Raw genomic sequence first — 18,508 nt, 5'->3', positions numbered from 1 at the left:
ACAATGACACTTGTAACCAGGGCTTTGGCCTTAGTTGATAATCTTATCTGCTTATGAGTTAGAAGCTTGTAACAAATTTCAGTGGATCTGAACATATGTGTGTAGTTAAATCTCCTCTCCCACACAGTTTCACTAGAAAACTCAGCCACATAGGAGCCAGGCCTTTCTGTTAATGTTTAGGCTATAAACGTCATGTTATATGAGCTGTCTTTTATGCTCCTACCACAGAAAGTTAAAGATCTTCCTTGCTTTTCCTGGTGGATTTAGGAATTAGTTTAATAAAGATTTTTGGTCATGTTAAAAAAGTTAGATGTTAGGGGAAAAAAAAAAAAAACAAACCAAAGCTTTCCTAAATAAGAAGTGCTGGAATTAAAATTATCTGGGCAATTCTAAATTGGACTGTCTATGGTCACAAAATTAAAGACATACTTTTTTCTTTTCTTCCCCCAGTGAAACACTGTTTCACTTTGCATTGGAGAATGAATCACAACTTTGAGGTAAATTTCCTATCTGTTAGCTTATTTGCTAGAGAGATTTGCACAGATAAGACAAATGAGATCAGAGGAAAAGTTCTGTCTCTCCAGGATTCTTTACTCCATTTTTTGGATGGATTTAAAAAAAAAAAAATTTCCCTCAAATGCAAGCTACTCTTACTTGCTATGTTATTTCAAGGTAATATTCTGTTATGTGTGTTTTGCAGACAGAATTAATCCTCAATCTCTTTTTTGCCTGCCTGTGTATGGGCAGAGTGGAAGAGCCTCCTGAAGACTAATTTCTCTGCCAAATACAACTGATGGGGAGGGACATTCAGAAAGGTTGCCCTCTCCAGCTGCTGCAGCCCAGCGCTGGAGCCTTGTCTTCTGAAGATCATGTCAAAAGTACTCCAGCTAAAATAGTGGCATTAAGGTGGATTGCATCTTTGGTTACTATCGCATGAAAGCTCTCATTGAACATTTAAGAACGACAATCCCTCCAGCCCCATCTCTAATGGGACTAAATTCAAATAGATATCTGATGGCCATCCCTCCAATTTCTGAGTTTTCTCAGTCGAAGAAGAAAATGTTGCAAGTTTTCAGCTAGTTGATTTCAAAGGCTTCTTCCTTTAACATGAGAGAGGAGAGTGGAAAAGAGCTTTTCTTTAATTTGTTTGGAGAAATAATTGAACTATTTTTGCCCAATGCAAAAAAACAGCTTAAAAATGAAAACAGACAAGTATGGGAAATTTTATGCAGCACAATAAGGCAAAATGTAGCCATCTGAAAAACAAGAATTATGATCAAAAAAATATTGGACGAGCCTAATTGCAAGCAGATTTAGCTATACCACCAGGAACAATATATAATCTGCAGAACAGCTTGGGGCTGCGCGTTCAGGCTACAAAATGTCAAAAATAACGACTGTTGCAGTGCAAAGTACAACTCGCCATTATCGTTACGTGTGAAAACGTAAAGCTTTTCTTGTAAGATAGGATTTCTGCATCACGGTTTGCTTCCTGAACTAAAGGGCAATGTTTAACAATTGCCCTCCCGCCCTTAACAAATTTTAACTCATGTATTCACTCCTCCAATCTAGGGAAAGCCTTCATCTCAATCCTTTTGCTCCCACGAGCGAGGTACAGCTGACACGATTTTCAACATGTCTTTTTTTTTTTTTTTTTTTTTCCCGAAGCAAAGAAAGGAAGTAAGACTGTATCCCCCCGCCTTGTTTCCCTGTTTTCGTGAATATGGGCCACTGAAAGCCGTAAGAGGGCTGACTGCTCCGGTCCCGCCTGGGAGCGGGGTTCCTCCAAGGACGAACAGCAAAGGGCCACAGCCAAAGTCTCTCGCTTCCGAGGGCGAAGGACTTTGTTTTTCCCTTCCCCTTTCTCCGCGGCTCGGGCGCCGAGGAGGAGGCTCCCGCGAGCGCTGCGCAGGGCTGCGAGCGGGCGGCTGCCATTGTCCCCGCGGGCGGGGCGCCGAGCGGGCCCGCGCTCCGCCGAGCGGCAGCGGCGAGGGGCGGCGGCGGCCCCCGGACCGCGCCGCGCTGCCGCCCACCCGCCCGGCCCGGCCCGGCCTCCCCCCGCCCGGGGCCCGGCCGCTGCCGCCGTGCCCGGGGGCAGGGGGGAGTGACTTGTGCCTCCCCCTGCCTCCTCCCCGTCCAGCCCTCCTCTGGGTAGAAGGGGAGGAGGAGGAGGAGGAGGGCGAGCGGTGGGAGGGTCTCCATTGAAATAAACAAGCAGGCAGTTATTAAAAAGGAACATGGCGGCCGCAGCCCCAGCTTCAGCTTCATCTTACAAAGCGAAGGTCAGCGCCGGCGGCAGCGGCGGGAGACGGCACTGACCCCGGTAACGGCTCCCGCACGGCCCCGGCGCGCCGCGGGGTGTGCCTGGGCCCCCGCGCCTGCCCGGCCGCCCCGCGGAGCGCCGGGGGCCGCCCGGGGCCGCGCCGGTGCGCGGAGGGGCGGCGTTGGCGGGCGGCACCGCGGCCGCGGCGAGGCGGCTTCCCCCGCGCCGGCGGCGGGGGGAGCGGGGCGGGGGCTGCGGCCCCTCCGTGGGGAGCGGAGGGGCCGCGGGGCCGCCCCTTGCCGGGGCATCGTGCTCGCACCCCCGCGCCCGGCGGTGGGGGGTGGGCGCGGGGTTACTTCTCCGGGACGTCCCCCTGTTTCGGCCGGGGTGGGGGGGGGAGGGGGATAGGGCACCCCACCCTGCCGGGCCGAGGGGCCGGTTTCCTGCTCCAGGCCAGGCGGCGGTCGGGTGCAACCTCTCCGCGCCCCTGGCTGGGGGGGAAAGTGCGAGGAATCGAGAAGGCGAGGGGCTGGTCTGGGGGTCAGAGCCTGCCCTGGCCGGGCCGGGGGAGGATGGAGCAGCGGGGTGCAATTTTGAAGGGACTGTTTAGGACGTTCTCCCTCACCCCCACCACGCAGCGATAGCGAAACTTGAGGGAGGGTCTCTCCCCGATGACAAAAGGGGTGATTTGGGGAGCAGAGCGACGCCGCCGCCTGCTCCTCCCCGGCTGACAACGACTCGGTGCGCAGCGGCGCGGGCCGCTCCGCGCTCCGGCCGCGGGGCCGAGCCGGCCGCCCCCCTTTCCGCGCCGGGCAGGGAGCGCGCCGCCCGGCGCCTTCTCCCCTTCCCCCTGCGCAGGGCGCCTCGCCGCCGCTCCGCGCTCAGGGGACGCGAGGGGAAGGAGGGGGCGAAGCGGGCAACTTCTCTAACTTTCTGCGCGGGGGCTGTGCCTGCCCGTGCGCGCCGCGCAGCGCCGGGCCGAGCCGCGGGGGCGGGCGGCGGGGCGTCGCAGCTGCGTGCGAGCGCAGCCCGGGGCGCCCGGCCGCCGCCTCCCCGCGGCCCGGGGAGGGGTGGGGGCCCGGCCGCCGCAGTGCCGTGTGTCTGCGTGTGTGCGCGGGGCGGGGAGCGGCGGCAGGAGGAGGGGGAAGAGGGGAGCAGCCGGCCGGGCGCGGGGCCGGGGTCCCTGGGCGGGTGCCGCTCCGCTCCCTCCCGCTCCCCGCAGCGGGCGGCGGCCGCAGGCGGGGCGCTCGGCGGCCAGCGGAGCCCCACGCGTGAGGCGCGGGGGAGGGGCGCGGAGGTGCCCGCTGCCTCCGCGGAGGGCGGGTGCGCGGCCCCTCCCCTCGTCCGCGGGGGGCGGTGTGTGCGCCGCCGCGGGCACCGCGCGGCTCCCAGGCTGCGGGCCGAGGCGTAATTGGAGCCGTGGCCCTCGCCTGCCTCGCTGCCCCTCGTTCCTTCGCCGCCGCTTGGGCCTGAGCGTTCCCCCGGCTCGCAGACCGCACTCTGCTCTTGCCGGAGAGGGGCATTCAGGCCGTGTAGTTTGTGGGAAGCCTGCCCGAGAGCCTAGCAGAAAAAGGTGGGGGGGAGGGAAATAAAAAAAAAAAATAGAAAAAAAAAAGGCGAAGAGGTTGCTGGCAGTCACTGGGAAGTCGTGATACGTGTATCTCATGATATGTACCTAGTTTGAGTTAGCCTGTATACTTTGGTCTGAAGTGTGTGTATGTGGGACACTCTATAAATATACTTGTAATTTAGCTTGGAGAGTCTCCTTGTGAAAGGAGAACAGCCTGCTTGTTTGATAATAATCAATTGTTTATATATTTCTCTCTCTTTTTTTTTTTTTTTTTTTTTTGTCTCAGAGTAGTAAGAAGCAGGTGAATAGGATTTAGAACTGAACACATAATGCTTAAGTATAATTTGAGCTAAGCATATACTGCCTGGCTATGGCAGCTACAGCAGAGCTCTATTGCCACTGTAAATAAGTAAGCATTTAAGACTGCCAGTGTTTGTACTTAAAGCATTTTTTTTTTCGTTTTTGTTCTGCTATTGCGGGTGAAGGCAGTCATTTGGATTTTATCCCTTTGGGTTTTTTATGTACTGAACTATAAAAACAACCCTAGTCAGTTAATTTCCTGGCTCCTTATAACCCAGTGGCAGTGTTGGGCCACCTGGTGGGCTCCTCTCATGGGGAATCCTCTGGCAGTGCCAAAGCTGCTTGTCCACTGTGTTGGATGCTCTCTGAGAAATGCCCATGCTGAATATAATTTTTAATGTCATATTGAAACTGTTACACCCCAAAGCAGAGCTCTTGTTTGCTAAAACACAGCTTAGTGTGGATGGAAACTGGTTGTTTTATCGCACTTGGTGTAGGTACTTGGTGCCTCCTACTTTTTTCCAGAAGACTTGTTTGTTTATGTAAGCAATGGTGTCACAAATAGGATATACCAGGTTTGCACTTATTTCCATGTACAGACATGTATGTAAGCACCTATGGACACTGATGCATTTGTATCTCTCACTTTTGCATTTATGGTAACAGCTCTTTGGGGACTGGACACAGAAGTTGGCTCCGTTGTGTCATACGAAATAAGGAAAGTTGAAAATTGTCCCCCAGTGGTTAATCCATAAGTGGAGAAGCTTAATGTTCTTAGGAAATCTTCGTTATCTGTAGTCTTGAAGAAAATATTTTGTCATGGACTCAGCCTTCAAGAATATTGAGTACAACTGTAAGAAGAAAGGTTTCCTCCTTTTTCAACATCGTGCAATATTTTGAAGAATTTCATTATTTTTATTATGTTTTTATCTCGCTGAGCATTATGCAATAAATTCATGTCAAACATGCTGCAATCACCTCATCTTTCTAGTCACTGTACCATTTTATTTCACATAAAACATGAAGATTTCTCAACTTTGTATTTTCTCAGGCTTGTGGTCTTTATTAGGGAGAGAATCCATGTCTGATGTGGTTCTTCAGTATCTCTGCAATGTATGAAGGCACTTCTTTCCCAAGTGTGTAAATTCCTCATTGTGTGTCCTGGTGGTGTCAGTGCTAAATTTGAGACTCAAGACATTTGAATACTTCATAGCCATCAAGAATGGTACTTTTGGACCCAGTTTAAGTTTTTAAACTGGAATCATGCTGTTTGAAAGAGAAAATAAAGGTTATTTCTGGTTGAAACATTAGAAAATATAAGGGATTTATTCATATATAGTGTAGCGTATTGCATTAAACTGAGACTCCAAAGTAAAAATTAATTACTTAAGAATAATGTTTATGTTTTATAATTATTTAGGATGTAGCTTGCTCATTAGAACATTTTTATGTTCTAATGAAAGGCTCTGTTGAAAGAGGCACGTAATTTAGTCTGTAGTGTTGGTATTCTGAACTTTTCCCTCTGTCCTCCAAAAATCCAGTAAGAGCTAGCCCATCTGCAGGGAGCCCAGATTTTGCAGCAGGAAGAACAAAGTCAGTGAGCGAGCCAGCTGCTGCTACAATGCCCACTGTCTTCTGCTCCTTGCCTTTGTTGCTGATGTCACTGTCTCATTGGCAAAATCTGGGCTTCTGCGCTCAGCTGGAGTTTCTCTAGCACCTGACACCAGAATTGCAGAGGCTTAAGAGGTCTAAGCCTTGAGGATGCTGACAGTTCATTTGAAAGAAAAAGACTAACTAAAGATTGCTACCAAATTTAAATATAAACGTAACTCTCTTTGTCTGCCGAGCACAAATAGATTGTTCATTGGAGAAAGGGAACGCTGAACTAAAACTGTTCTTGCCATGTTCAGTTCTTTGTACATTTGCTGTGGCTGGCCTCTCTAAACAATGCAGATTGCATGCAAGTAGGTATATTTAACAAATTCCACACATTTCTTCAGTATTCTGATAGGCATTAAAATGCTCAATATTCATTTACGTCCATGTTTGGCTTTAGAGGTCAGAGGTTAAATGTGTTGTTGCTGTATATACCCTGCTGTGTGGCACAGCATTTTAAACTAAGAACAAAGTAACATTGATAATTACTTTATAGAAGGCATGTAACAGCATTCATTCATCCACCCATTTTCTGCTGTTAGTTAACTTAGAGAGAGCTACTCTGGCAGGATCCCCTATTTTTATTTTTAAATGAGGTGAAGTTCACTGCACTGCTTTATTTTTGTTAGTTGTTAAAACATTCTTATACTTCTGGCAGCAGATAATGACAAATTCTTCAATGTAATGCTTGGAGCAAGGGAGGCGGAGAGGGAGAAACAGGGAGGGAGAGGAGGGGAAAAACCCTCCTGAGCATATGGAGACATCCAGAAAAAGATGTGCATCGTCAGCTGTGATTCCATTGTGTGCTTGCAGACAGGATCTGGGCTCTTCTTCTCTTGGGAATTTAAACCCTACAGAAGTATTCTTTGGCTTTTACCCATCAGGATAATGGAGCTTAGATAACATATATTTAATGTATTTATTATAGATAATATTTTGATAATATTTTATTATTTCAGGGAATAAAATACAGTTTCCAGGACTCCTGCTCTGTGTTGGAATAGCATTTTAAACAGTCATATGTATTGCTGAAATGGTAACTTAGAGTAGTAAGAATAATTTCTAATATTACATCAGTGGTAACGTATTACAAAGGCATCTTACCAGTTCTACAGTTAGTAGTTTGTCAGCAGTATTTACATTATGCAAACACTCCCTATTTTAATGATTCAGTAGCTCATCCTTTTCAAAACATACCAAGTAGAAATCTGACATGAAAAATGACAGGTTGTATAGTTTAATCAATTTAGGATACAGAATTAGAAAAAAAAAGACAAAAAACCCAGGATATTTTTTAGACAGTTTTAAGACAAAGCAATTTTGTCAGTGTTGTGAGTATTCAGAAATAGCATTTATGAGATGGAAAAATGAGTGGAAGAAATTAATTTTCTTTCATTCAGCCCTGCATTTACCTATTACCTCTCCTCAGCATCTGGAATACTTTTGTCGATTTTATACAATTATTTTGAGTTGATGAACAGTTTGAAAAATAGATCTTGAATGTGGTAGATTTGCTGCAGTGTGTTTTGTAACTGTTTATGATTTTTCAATCTTTTTCTGTGGAAATTGCACGTTATTCAAATGAAAGACTAATGGAAAATTTATTTAAGAGTTTTATGGATATATAATGGAAACAATTCCTATGGAAAATGTATCGTCATCAGAGTGCTTGACATCTTGAAGTTTGAAATTAGTTCATTAATTTAAGTGTCTGAAGCTATACTGCAGCATATTAACAATGTGCACATTTTTTTTTCTTCTGCAGCTTCATCATTATGCTATTCCAAGTCTTGCATTTCCTTAAATGGCTTCCATAACAATCTCCCATTAATACAGTTACAGACAGATATTATTTTTTCTTTGCTCTCATTTTAGCAGTTACAACTGATAGTAAATCTCACTCTTTCTGTGAGTGTGCTTCCATTACTTAGATATTAAGAAGAAAATTCTTTGGAATGTGCATTTGCTTTTTGCAGCTAAGATGCAATGTCCTCAGTAAATCCTATTTACGTTTTTCTCTTTGTTTTTAAACTTCAAGAAGTTATTTTCTGTTTGGAAAAGAAAACTTGTATTTTGCTACAATAGTCCCCATTACATGGAAACTTTTATTGGATTAATGAAAAGGCAGAGAGTATAGGTGACAAATTAATTAAAATATCTACCGAATGTGTTGATTTATCCATTAATCTTGGGTAGTATGGAGCACATGAGCTTCTATGAGGGGACATAGTGAGAGCATATATCTGCCGTAGTGTTGACTGAGAGTTGCTATTTTGATGCTTTTTTAGTGAGCTATGTAAGACATATTGTTGCTCTTGGGTAGGATTTATAGTGGGCATATCACAATTGGCTGCTTTATTGGCTGCCTCAGTGGAGAAGCCAGGGACTGAAGAATGGGCATGGAAAGTGAAAGAACATTTTGCTTGTTAAGTCAGAATTATTATAGAATTTTACTCTTACTCTGCCTGTGCTGTAATTCATCTGTGTGTGAACAGATTCAGTTTTTCATTGCTGTCAGTATTGATCCCTAATGAGCCTGGCCCATGGATTTTGAAGAAAATCACTCCAATTAAAAACAATGCAGTTTGTCACCTATTTGTACTTCATGGATTATGTAGGAGATACTAAACTGCATTTAAAAATATAGCTTCTTGAGAATAGAGGAAAGTCTGCCTATGAATAAATTTGAGAGTATATGCTGACACTTTTATTACACATATTTTTATGAACTTACAAATTCATCATATGACTGTGTGGTGCAATTAAAAATTAATAAAAAACCCAAAAACCCAAAATAGCCAAAGCAACCCAAACCCCATGAAAACCCAAGGTCATAAGTTTTAATACTTGTGAATCTGAGAGTTCAAGTATCATTTAGGCTACAGTGGAGATTATTTTTCTTCATTCTGCTTACACCATGCTTTGAGTTCACAAAGTCGCTCTTCAGCCCTTTCTCTTTACCCTTTCAAAATTATTGTCAGGACTTGCTGACCAAGTTGTTACATATTCTGAGAAATACATGTGATTATTGTCAACTAATTTTACTTGCTAGTTTCACTCAGTTTTATACCTTGGTCTCCAGGTACATGAACAATGTCCTCATCCTGTTCTATCTATTTTCTGGTGGTATTGAGGGTATAGAAATAAATGAATAAATTCCAGTTTTCAATTATATTCTCAAGGAGAAAAGCTCTTCTTCTAGTCCAAATCTTTGTATTTTTTCCAAAATTAAAATTTACAGCTAGAAATGTACTATTTTCTTTAAATGAGTCCAGAAGAGTTTTTGCTATTATCTGGGGTAAAAAAACCCCAACTTGTTGATACTTTACAGGCTATAAAATGTAGCTCTAATAGCATAGTTTGAAGGTTTTTTTTATTTTAATTGCTTGCCAATTTTTGTTGGCATTTGTAGTGCAAACATACTTTTGCTTGTTTTGCTAGATTTTTTTAAAGCGTTACTTTGAAACAAAGATACTGAATTTTTCATGAGGCCTCAAAATATTTTCTTGTTACAGTTCTGTGTGGAGCTAGTGATAACTGCAGGATGGTGAGATCATTTGTGGCTCCTTTTTGTCTTAGTTTAGGAATGATGGAACCTGAAGATTGAATGTAGATGAGAAAAGCCTCACTAAGCTCAGCAAGTTCATGCTCACTAAGCTTGCATGCTGTGGATGATCTCTTCCAAGTAGGTCTGAAAGTGGCAGTTCCCACTCCCTTTCAGCTTAACTGTAGTTTGTAGCATTGTTGTTGTGTGTTTTGTTCACCATGAAGTTTTTATGGACAACGGAGGTAAACGCACCTTACGTACCTGGAATAGAGACCACATGGGAAAGAAGTGACTGTGCACAAATGGAAAATAAAGATGTAAAGTGTTCTGAAGTCAGAGGACAGTGTTATTCTGTTCCATCCATATCAATTGTTTTTACTTGAGGTTTTTCGACCTTTAAAAGAGTTTTCTTTTCCTCTTTGTGGGATGGAGGATTGGATGGTGGTGTTGGAAAATGACAGGTGTGGCTGTGGTGCATTCCATTTTTATATTGTAGGTAATGTTGATAATTTGTGTATTGTTTGAGTCAGTGACCTGCTCTTCATGTGGGTCTTTGTGCACCACTGTTAACAGAGTTATGCCACTGTGAGACCTGGCTTGTTGCAAGAGAAGTTCCCTTGAGTTCTGAAAGTCATTCCAAGAAGCTCCTGATTCTTGTGGGTTGGGTGTAAATTTGCATAGGCATAGGTGGTAGTTGGCTTGCTTTTTCTTCAGCCTGCAGAATGGGCTTCAGAAGGAAAGGCAAAGGACTAACAGGTAATTTTGTTGTCCATAACTTCATGTTCATCACTTCTTTTCTTCACTTGACAGTCTAGTTTAGAGAAATGTATCAGAAATATACTAGATAATACATCTGTTCAGGTACATGAGCCTGTCGCTAGTTACTTTGTAATTCATGAGGTTTTTTTGCGAAGTGAGGTCTTGTTAGTCATGTTTTTGTTTCGAAGGTAGTGCTTCTAGTGTGAAGCTATAATGTGTTGTCTTTGTTTTCAGACAATATTATTGTTAAAGGTTTTATGAATAGAAAAATGAAAATCAGCAAAGCTTGTCCTTTCCAGTGGGGCCTTGTGGACACTACTGTAAGGATCAGGAGCCACATGACTTGTGTGCAGACTCCTTGAGTGGCTTTATTGGAGGTCATAGAGATCAGGAGGTGGGATGTAAAAAATAGGGAAAAACAGCAGGAAAATAAAAGTGAGCAGCCACCTTAGTTGTCAAGAAACAAAATGGTAGTAGAATACTCATTCACTGGTGCACAGCAGGTAATAGGAGACGAGTGGGAAATGCTCCTATTTGCACAGGCATTGTCCTGTTTGCTGTCCCTCATGGGAAAAGGTCTCCCCACTGTGGGCTGGGGCTGCAGCCCCATGTGCTGCTGAGGCTATGGCTTCTCTTTGGTGCCTCTGAACTGCCAGAATATCTAGTAGCTTACTTAATGTTTCATTCCAAGACAAGATGATTTTTCCTGTCAACAAGGACCCACTCAAAGCCCTGAGTTAGTGATTCACAGAGCTTGTGTGCTTTTTGGACATTCCTGATGAAATAATGTTGTCCTATCTTCTGTGTGTATATTTTATATAAGGACACTTTGTTAGTGATGCCCCTAAATAGTCTGTTACTGTAGTGGTATCCTGTCTGTGACTGAAAGAACTTACACAGAGTTTATTTGAAGAAGGTTCCTGTAAGGTGGCAGAAATGGCAAAGAAAGAGATTGATTCTAATTTCTGCTACTCTCAAGGCATAATTAGTGTATGGTGGGTTTTTTTTTGCTGATGACTCTTGTAGCATATCTTCCATTGTATTTATGTTCTCATTTGCTTTATCTGCCTTTTAGTTTGTCAGAATAGGGAAGTAGAAAACTCTTTGGTGGTTTGCTTGGATACATTTGTGCTCTCTGACCTACAAACAGAAATTCAGGTATAATATTTGTGTGGGCAGTGGCACACTCCTCCTCCCTTGAAGGAATTATTTTGCTGTGCAATGTGTGGAGTCTTTCCTGCTTTATGGGACTCCATATGAGTGAAAGGCTTTCTATTCACTGATGCTTGTCACTTGGGTCAGGAGTATTGTAAGTGGAGGCTGAGAGAAGAAACATGCAACTTATAATAATGGTTGAAAGAACATCAGTTTCTCCTTTTTAGAGATTTGAAACTAATGTGCTGTCAAATCAAGCAGTCAACCAAAAAAGGAACCAAGCACTTTCAGAGTTCTCATAGATTCGTTAGTGAAAATAGAGGCTGTGTACTGTGTAAGTTAATGTAAACATTTTAGCTGCTATCACTGTGAATTTGCAGTAGACAGCAGGTAGAAAGGAAGTTGTGTGACTGGAGTGATTGTGAAGCTGGAAGGGGGTTGTAGTTATGTCTGGAAAAGCAGATAACGCTCCACAAAGTTTGCGTTTCCCTCATTGTGTTTTGCTTAAAACAGCAATGTGCTGTCATGTTTTTGTTCTTCCATGCCCATCTCCAAGAAAAAAAGACTAATATTTTTCTCTCAAATTTCTTCCTAGCATACTTGAGATGTGTCTGAGTAGTGAGGCCCCCTGCATACACAGCCCCTAGAAATCATTGTCTGCATCGCTGAGTCTTGGTGAGTTGTCTATATCCTATTGCATTTAATTGGATTGTGTTGCAGTTTTCTCTTCTTCACTGGGGAGTTTGATGTGAGATGTCTTAAACTGATTGTGTGGATACAGCAGAACAAACCTTGGTGTTAAGTAACATGAGATACTGTACACTGAGTGGAAAGACATTTTAGAAACTTTGAAAATAATGGTGAAACTGGTTATGGAAGCAGAGGGTCCTTGCTTTGGTGCCAGGACCAGGAATGGGACTTTCTGCTGAGAAGGAATATTGCATGTTGATCCCTTCAGCCTTTATTATTAGGTTTGTTTGGTATTTTATACTGTAACTAAGGAATTGACATTTTCAGATGTGCTGATTATGGTCTGTCTTATGGCAAAGGTTGAATATGAAATAATACAAGCTTTTCCATCCAACTCTCTGCACTAATAAATTACTTAAATTGAGGGTTGAAATTGGTATAATGACACTGATGACTTAAACTGCTTGTTGCTCAAGAATTACTGTCTTATGACTCCATCAGGCAGTGCTGTGCCTGTTTAACTCTGCTCTCAAGAAGGGATAATACCACTGAGAATTAGAAAAAGAGACCCCTGCGGATTGTTTAAATGCAGACTAATAATAGTTTGGTAGTGCAGTGAAAGAAAGTAGACTATAAATGCTGTGGTTTTATTTTAGGTATGTTTGATATATCAGTATATTCATTTGGTATAAATCTTTTACAACAAATATGCATTTGAGATTTTATGTGAGAACCATTTCAGTGTACTCATGAATAAATGTTGTCTTTTAACACATAGAGTGACTTATTAAGGTCAGAAATATGTATTTTTGAGGCTTGCACACTAAATATAGAGGTGGGAAACGAGCCTGTGAAAGAGTTTTTAGTTGTTTGGTGGATGACTGTTTATAAAATGCCGACCAAATATGGGTAAAATTATGTAAGCCCACATCAAGTATCATTTCCTCTTTTGTTAATTATGTTCAGCAGTTTTTGCAAACCAACAATGCTTTTCTTTAAACTTTCCTAATTTTCTAGCATCAGTGAACGAGAAAGCAGGTTAAGCAGTTTTCCAGTGCTTTTTTCTGTCCTTTCCCTTTTCAGTTCAGATAAAACACTCTGGAGTTCATTCTATTCAATGAAGTTTAGAATTCTGGTTAATAATTGGTTTTTGTTTTATATTAACTTGAAAATGCTTAGCCACAGAGTTGTTATTACTTATTTACACTTATTGCTTACGCGATATTGGTTATTATTTATTTACACTACTTACCTACACTTCATAATCATAATGTACTTGTGCAGGTCTTCTCAATAATGATCTGCTTTTGTAATCATTTAAGCAAATTGTTTAAAAAAAATGCAAATACTCTAAAATATTGTTTTCCTAGTGAATAGCACTCAGAATGACTTAGGTATATGTAATAAAGAGAAAAATGTCACTGCCAGGGTTCTCTATAGAGAACATGAAATTTTGTTGTCAAGTTGATTGTATGTTTGTTTTCAGTTGTCTCAATTTCAATTTTCGATTAAAAAACTGAATGCATTAGGGAAATATGAAAATAAAAAGAAATTTCCATATAATTATCTGTTTTTTTTCCTAATTAATTTATATGGAGAGAAAAAAAACAGCCTGTCTTTTCCTTAGTGTTGCTACATTCTGCACCAAAACTATAGATTTGGTTGATACACTGATGGAAAATAATCTGGTATCTTCACACATGCTGACTGAAACACAGTTTCTGTGTTTAGGAAGTTCAAAACCTTTAATAAGAGCAAATATGACATGGAATATTTGTATCTGAAGTCTATGGTGATGACATTGAGGAATAAACCACTGTAAAAAATCTTGTAATAATAGGATTTATAGGGCAAGGATGAAGCAGAGTGATAGTTTTCACTCAAAATATCCTTTTACTTTAAAGTGTGTGGTTATATCTGTGTTCCTATTATAGACAGTTCAGCAAAAGTAGGTTCCATAAGCCAAAGAATAGCTTAAAATTTTGGTTCCATTGAATCCTTGGAAATCTTTCTATTGAGTTTTGAGTGTCCAGGGCTTAAGCCTTATTATTTGACATATTTGCATGTTCGCCTTGTCTGTTGCAAGATCAAAGAGCTGTAGCTGTTTATTTTAATCAGTATACCCATCTGAAATTATACTAGTGTTAGAAGGATACATCCATTGGAGTGTCATTTAAGAAATCTAGGCCTTGGCTTTTGATTAGTGTTTCTTGTGCAATTATGGATGTTGGTTTCGACTGTATGTTGTGAGACTGCACCATGACTCTGACTGAAATTGTGCACATTCAGCTTGTCTACCATTCTATGAAGTTTTTTTGGAAAATGAACCTACTAGTTAAGACTTATTTGGCCTATTTTTCATGTTAGTTTAGGTAGTGGTTAGCAGCTGCTGTGTGCTCACAAAAAAGGGGATGCAATTAGAATGATGATAAGTATACATTTACAAAAAAGCCAAACAGATACAAAATCTGTTTTAATTTCCAGTCTAAAAGTTACCAGTCAGAAAGCATTTTTTATCTCTCTCTCCTTTTTTCATGAAGTGGTTTGCTTTGTAAGGAATAGTTCTCAGCAAAAAGAACATAGATTAGAGAAATCTCAGTTTTCTGTCACTCTTGATCTGGAGAATCTGTTTCCATCTAACTTTGTAGTGATTTCATTGTCGTTTGTGTTGTAGTTAGTGTCAAGTGTGATAGAAAATATTTGTGTGTCTTTTTATTCTGAGTTATAGTGCTTGTTGTTTACAGCTGTAGTAGATACAGAAAATTCTGACAAATGTCTTATTTTTGACTGTGTTCTCTTAATACATGTTTGTGTAAAGGGAATGCTGTCAGAAAATAAAGTGCAATACTGAAAATAAAACTGCCTTATATTGAAACAAATTTTAAGAGCCTTGGGTATTAATTTAAGGATGCAAATGAGGAACTTACAATAGAATTCAGGTACCAAACCTGAATAAGGCAGAGCTGGCTTCTGTGATCTTGCAAAGCAGGGCTGCAATGATGCTTACCTAGAGCCCTGGAGTCAGTTCAGAACACCCTAATTCCCACAGAAGCTGTATTTCTGACATAGTTGAAATAAAATAATGGTATGTGTAATCTTTAATGAATCTGGTCTTCTCTGTGAAGGATGCTTAATCTATGTTGAATTGGTTTGTGATAAATAAAAGGAATGTGTTTTCATTGCTAGACTTCAAAACTGGGGAGTTGTGTCTTGCATGAAATGTGATAAGATTATTCTGTGTTCAGTCACTGCTGTTCAGTAGTGATATTAGTTAATGTGAATTGCCTATGAAGATGCTTGTAAAAGTGGATGCTTGATTATGGTGAATTTAACGTAATCAGCGTTAAAATGATACTCCTAATCTGAGAGTGAAGCTCTGTGTGGGTGGTGCGATGAGCACTGAAGTATTAGGAAATGAGCATCTATTGAGATTTATACAATTGCCCCCTAAAAGCTTTTTTCCCCTAAAATTGGAACTAGAAGTTTACGAAAAACATTATTTTGTGGAAAAGTTGAAATTTACACAAATGTAGTATATTGCATTTCTTTCCTTTAAATTTTATGAAAATCTAGAGTGCTGTAGAGAGAAATGTTATGCTTGCAACTAGCAGAACTAGATTTGTTAGTAATGGAAATACTTTTAAAGTACTTTTGTAGTTTTGAGGCCACAATGTTCAAATTCATTGTAAAGCTGGATTAAACTATTCTTATATATGTAAAACTCATTACCTACTGTAAACGGATTTAAATGGAGTGCTCTGTCAGTGAACTTTTTACTGCATTGATGCAACCAAACTTAATATATATCCAGGATTGTTGAAAATGCTCATTCAATTGATTGAAGCTTGCCTTTTGTAAATAGTTATATCCTGGAAGATTATTTTGAACATTGCAGTTTCAGTGAGATAAATAAAAAATATTTAGGAAATGGGATTGCTAACTTGATTTTATTCACTTTTTAAATATTGGTTTTGACTTTGTAATGGACTTTGCTAAGATTTTTCATTTCTTACCTTGATAGGAACCTTTTTAGATGGACAAAGTTATACTGTATTAGCATTAGCAGAAGCAATAGCTGTCATTATCATCTGTGGAAAATCAATGTATATTTTATATATAGATTGATGACATTGTATCACCAGTATTGGAGTCTCAGAATTCCAGAGGGGTCAAGAACAGGACAACTGAGCACTTGCATCATCAAAGAAGATGAGATGCATTTACTTGGGCAGATTTTCCTCTGGGCCTGTCTTCAGTCCCTGAATTGGAAAGAGTGAAATATTTACACGGCTTGGCTCTTGACAGTAAATAGTATTAATTAAATAGAGGGCTTGGAAATGGCACTGGTATTTTAGATGAAGGCCAGTAGATTTTGCCTTGGCTTTCTGGAAATTAAATTCCAGTAGTCTGTTGATTTGACAGCATTATAGTACAATACTTTGAGGTTCATGGATATTTGTGTACATTAAAGTGGGTGAATTTTTCCAATACCACAATGTGGGGATGTTAGGCTCAGAAGACTTATCTGCTGTGATGGTAAGGAAATTTGTAGATTATTATAATATAAAGTCTTGTACAATGTGTTTCTCTCTCATTAATTTTCTTTTATATTAACTGCACTGCCAAGAAATTACAGGTTTTCTTTTTAAAATAAACTTTGGATGTTGAAAAATTCAGATGAAAGGTCCTTGTTAGATAAGTCACAGAAGTTCAGTACGCTGAAAATGATTGGAGAAATATTGGTGAGTATTACAGCATCATTGTGCAGGGCTTTAACTATTCAAATATGTTACAGAAACCTCCTCTAGTCATCTCACCGCAACCAAAAAAGGGTACTGGCACTCTTCTGTACACAGTATTTGTTACAGTATGTGTGTAAATGTGTTGCTGAAACTTTATTTGCAACTGTGGCCATGATAAATCAAAAATATGCTCTTTTCTCCTATTCCAGCATCTGTTTTTATGGTCCAGATTTTTGCCTTTTTTTCATTATCAGTACTTTTCTTCCTTCAGTAATCCCAAATCAATAAACTACAGCATTCTCTGTGCACCAGACTCTGTATCTTTCAAAATGACAACAATAGGCAAACTAGGAATATTTAAAATTAGAATTGAAAAAAGAATTATTTTTATAGTAGGTATTGCAATTTGGTTTCTCCTTGAGGGAAGCTGTAGTAGTGTCAGGAGGAATTAAAATGTTTCTATTCACATTTTTTCACCATGTTTTTCTTAGCTTATATTTGAATGTTCTCACTTAAACTTTAAAACATTATCCTTATGAGTAACACATAGAATTGAAGATCCCTTTTTGCCTTGGATTCATTTGTCCTTCAATCTCTAGGTACCTATTTTACTGCTTTAAAAGAGTGCGATGTCCCCTACATTTCTTTCTTCAGATTGTGGGCTTGAAACTACTGTGTGGTGACACAGTTTATAATAGTATTTTAAAATGGGATAAAACCATCAACATTTCTCTAACAGTGGGTGGCCAACACATGAAATTTCACTTGGGTTAATTTTTATGGCCTTTCAGTTTTCAGTTGTGGTTTTTTGCTTGGCTTCTCTTCACAGATCCTGGTTAGCTGTGTTTTTATTGCTTAGTCCTGCTGAACAGACTCATGTAAAACTTTTTGTGTCTCGAGTTACAGTATGTAACTTCCAGAATGTATCCTGGGGTGAAACAGGGTTTATCTTCAGCTAATGGTACATGGAGCTTGATGCACGACTAGTAATGTTTAAAATGTTCCTTGTCCCTGACTCTTATTTTAGTCTTTCCTTCCTCATGAGCTTGCTCTTTTGTCAATATCCAAGTTCTAGGCTCTTGATCAGCTGTATTGGGTCTGTATGGCCAAGCTTTGGTAACGGGTAGATTCTTTGAGATGCTTCCTCCTTGTCCAGCAGTGAGTATGCTGGGCGAATTTCTGGCACTTAGGTTGGTAACCCCTGGTGTGCCAAAGACAGACCTGCTGCTGGTCAAGGCTGGGCCAGTTAGGAACAGGGGAAGCACCTCTGAGATAACACTTAAGAAGAAGAAAAAAATGTCCTTGCTCAGTTGTAATTGTGAGCAGAGAAGAGCAGGGTGGGAATGTGTGAGAGGAACAAGTGTGTGTGCAGACACCAAGGTCAGGAGGAGCAGGAGGTTCTCCAGGCACCGGAGCTGGGATTCCTCTGCAGTCCATGGTGATGACCATGGTGAAGCAGCTCTGCCCCTGCAGCCCATGGAGATCCATGGGGATGCAGAGATCTGACTGCAGCCTGTGGAGGAGCCTCACACCAGAACAGGTGGGTGCCCGAGAAGAGACTGTGACCCTGTGGGAGGTCCATGCTGGAGCAGGGTCCTGGCAGAGTCCTGCAATCCTATGGAGAGGGGACCCCATGCTACAGCAGTTTTTTGGTAGGACTTGTGTTCCTGTGGAGGACCCAGAGGGGAGCAGCCTGTCCTTGAAAGACTGCACCCCATGGAAGAGTGACCTAAACTACAGCAGTTTGTTGCCCATGGGATGGACTCAGATTGCAGCAGTTTGTAGAGAACTGTTGCTCCCGAGATGGACTCACTTTAGAGGAGTTA

The 18,508-nt window shown here is 41.3% G+C and overlaps 1 protein-coding gene across 4 annotated transcripts in view; it reads left to right on the top strand.

The window, feature by feature from the left end:
- The first annotated feature begins 2,107 nt into the window (after positions 1–2,107).
- The window catches only part of NCOA2 (nuclear receptor coactivator 2), a 186,551-nt gene continuing 170,150 nt past the window's right edge, over positions 2,108–18,508 (top strand). For 2 of the 4 annotated variants that reach the window (XM_021543382.4, XM_085572215.1), the window contains exons 1-2: positions 2,108–2,282; positions 11,846–11,925. The gene's annotated coding sequence lies outside the window, so the exon portion shown is untranslated. Of the gene's footprint in view, positions 2,324–11,845; positions 11,926–18,508 lie in introns of all 4 variants that reach the window. The other 2 variants (XM_021543379.4, XM_085572213.1) reach the window with 2 other exon arrangements.

Source organism: Lonchura striata, chromosome 2 (assembly GCF_050655825.1).
Source record: "Lonchura striata isolate lonStrDom1 chromosome 2, ASM5065582v1, whole genome shotgun sequence".
NCBI classification, from domain to species: domain Eukaryota; kingdom Metazoa; phylum Chordata; class Aves; order Passeriformes; family Estrildidae; genus Lonchura; species Lonchura striata.
The sequence above is the reverse complement of the archived record's forward strand: the minus strand, read 5'-3'. Positions and strand labels throughout refer to the sequence as shown.